The sequence below is a fragment of the Capsicum annuum genome, chromosome 8 (genome assembly GCF_002878395.1).
Source record: "Capsicum annuum cultivar UCD-10X-F1 chromosome 8, UCD10Xv1.1, whole genome shotgun sequence".
NCBI classification, from domain to species: domain Eukaryota; kingdom Viridiplantae; phylum Streptophyta; class Magnoliopsida; order Solanales; family Solanaceae; genus Capsicum; species Capsicum annuum.
The window spans coordinates 136,662,832-136,666,148 of NC_061118.1; the positions used below are offsets into that span (position 1 = coordinate 136,662,832).

The 3,317-nt window shown below is 34.7% G+C and overlaps 1 long non-coding RNA gene across 1 annotated transcript; it reads left to right on the plus strand.

Moving 5' to 3' along the window:
- The first annotated feature begins 638 nt into the window (after positions 1 to 638).
- On the plus strand, positions 639 to 2,249 carry LOC107839133. The gene is made up of 4 exons (XR_007044154.1): positions 639 to 888; positions 998 to 1,117; positions 1,209 to 1,386; positions 1,533 to 2,249. It is a non-coding gene; the product is annotated as an uncharacterized LOC107839133 (long non-coding RNA).
- Positions 2,250 to 3,317: the final 1,068 nt, after the last annotated feature.

Here is a 3,317-nt window from a genome sequence, read left to right on the forward strand (position 1 = left end):
TCTTCACCTCCACTACCTGACCTCTAAGCTCTTCATCTACTAAGATGCCAACTCCATTCCTACGCCTGTCGCTCCCAAAGTACCACAGCTTGTAACCATCCACATCCCTAGCCTTGGACCCTACCCACTTGGTCTCTTGGACACACGCAATATTGATCCTCCTCTTCCTAAGAATCTTCACAAGCTCTATGGACTTACCCTGAAGGGTCCCTATATTCCAAGACCCAACCCTCAGCCTACCGTCATGCCCTTCACTACCCCCCGCGGCCAAACCTTGGCCCCCCTCCCACTCCTGCCCTCTCCTCATCCCCCGCCCCCACCACGGCCCCACTCCCCAACCCCCTCGGACATGACCCTATCCACCCATTACCGCCCACAGCCACAACTACCAAATGCTAATTACAATTAATTATTTTTGATGTATTGTTTTTTTAAGAACATGATGTGTGATTCTATAAGAATTCTCCCTTCATTATATGTTAACCAAGTTAAGGGTTTGTTTGGTGGGGGAAAATTATTTTTCATCGACAACTAACTTTAATATATAATTTGAACATCTGCTTTGTATCTTCTATTGAATAAAGCCAAAAATGTTAATGCTTCGTGGGTGGGGGTGGCGGGTGGGGGGTGGGGGGAGAGTTGAACATTGTAGAAACAGATGCGGAGCAGCTGGAAGACACTCCCGTCATCCTAGCTAAAAGAGAGAAAATCATCATTAGATAAAGCACTTAAAATGTTATAATTTTCATTTTTTTTTTCATTTTTTCCATGTATCGGAACATCCAACTAAAACTACATATTTATATGCGTACAGATTTATCAAATAGAAGCGACGCGAAGAAACACATAGATCCTACATATCAACAAGTCATTGGCTTTGAGTGAATGGTGATACTCATATTTTTCACTTTTACAAAAGCAAAATCAGTAACATTTGTAGCATAAATAAACGAATATCTATGCAAAATAAAATTTAGAGGAACGATTTCTTTTGTAGGGCCAATTCAACAATATCTCATTGAGTACGCGACAAAAAGCACATCTACAACATGCTTTCCTCTTTTGTTCCCTTTGAAGAATAATTAATATCCATATCTGAATCCAAACTCAACCGTTGGTAATAATAACGTTGAGTGATGTTTAAAGTTTCAGTCCTTTGAGATATTCTTTTACCAAAGAATACACTGATGGCATTTCTAATATTACAGGGACAAATATTTTACATAAGTGAAATCTCGATGACAAATGACATCCAACAGTTTTGCTCAATGGCTTGTTAGATCGTAAGCTCCCATTTATCAGGAGTATATCGTAAGCTCCCATTTATCAGGAGTATATCGGCACTGCCAATCTAATGTATACACGGCGAATGATCCACCCATTCAGGTATAAATCATGCTACATTCTTTCATGGTACTTTATATGCTTTAAAACTTTACATCCTTCTCAATGAATAGAAAAGTATACATCCTTCTCAATGAATAGAAAAGTATTCTTCCTGCTTTATAACACTATTCAGTTTGAAGCTACAGTCACCGACCACATTGGTTCCGCAACAGCTTTCATTTCAAACCAAGCAACAAAGAAGATGTCACACCTCATAGTACGAGAGATTTATGGTATCTATCGTGCCAATGTACGTATTTCTTATTATTGAGTTTATAAAGATACATACAATCATAGTGAATGACCAACTTTCTCCATGTCATGTTCTCTGTTTCTCCCTAATAAATTACACCTATGCCATTTTAGCATGGTGTTGAAATTTTATCTATTTTCAAAGTGATTAGGAGGCGGCATCGTATAGTCAGGGTTTACATAAAAATAATTGTACATTGCAGGATTATTTATACTGTTTTTAGTCAAGAGAAAAACACACTAGATGAACAAAATTGAGTTTGGACCTTTGCTACTGCCTTCTAACATGAAATGGATATGCATTTCTCCAATTTGATTAGATTTTAGTAAGACTTATTGAATACTTTTGCCCATGGCCCTAGAGCGCAATTGAGAAGAACAAGATGACAGCCACTTCCTTACTATTTTGCCTTGGCTCCTGACAGCATGCAAATAATGTGCGTATCTAGTTACATTAATGTTTTGCCTTTATTAAGAGATCCACTTCTATTGAGATGTAAATAATCTATACATATTACTCTGTAAGCTATAACTATTCTGTACATAAGTTTTCACAACTTTTCAAAAATAATTTCTTGCAAGTATATATGTATAAATATTGGGTTACATGAAACATCACTTGTTTTGAACTGTCTATCCTCTTGCTCCTATCTTTTCATTTTGAGATGCATAAACTGACAGTTGATATTTTTAACCCTGTCGATGTTTTTCGTCAAATGTTGTTAAGGAGCTAAAAAGGACACGAGACTGAACAAACATGACACCATCATTCAATATTTAAATAATATAGACATGTAAATATGATGTAAATGATGTAGCCAGGTAAACAATGTAACACTATATCAACTATATAATATTTATATATTTTATATATCAATAATACCATGTCATTTAGCTAACAAAATCCTTCATTGCCTAGCATGGGCCATCACTCTCTAGTATTTAATATATTAGAAAAAGAAAAAATTACCTAAAAGAATAACTTAGTTTCAAAACTACTTAAAATCCCTCCACTTATAAAATATTACATATATTCCAACATTTACTAATTTTACAAGAGTTGAGATATAAGTTTAACACCTCCTCATTATAGGTCATTACTTGACCAAAATGAGATCGATTTCTTTCTGATTATATGCGATAATTTCAGCGGTGGTTTCAATCCAACTTTTTCCTCTAATTCAAACTTTTGAATTAAGGTAAATTTTCTCCCAAAAATCATATTCAATTTCTTCTAATCTTATTTGATGATTTTTTTTCAAAAAGAAACAATTTAGCACTGTGGTTACAAAGTGATTTTTTGGTGTTTTTGTTGAACAATTTTTTGATTATCATTTTTTTGGTCTACATTATTTTGAATTAACATTATTAATAGAGATTCGGGGCCATCTTTTAGTCTTGGAATCTCTCAATTAGACAGTATAAAACATTATGAAGAAGTTATAAACTTTATTCCTGATAGTTTTGACTACGAATCTATTGATTTAGATGAAAATAGATTCAAGCATAGAACCAATTCAAATAATATGAAGAAATTGCGGAAAAATCATGCCAATAAAGATAAGAAAAAAGTTCATGTTTCTAAGAAAAGAGGATCTAACCGTTCCAGAGGTAAAGCTCCCGCTACGAGAAGAAGAGTTGTTGAGGTTATTTCCAGAGATGAGCTTTCAAAGGTATTT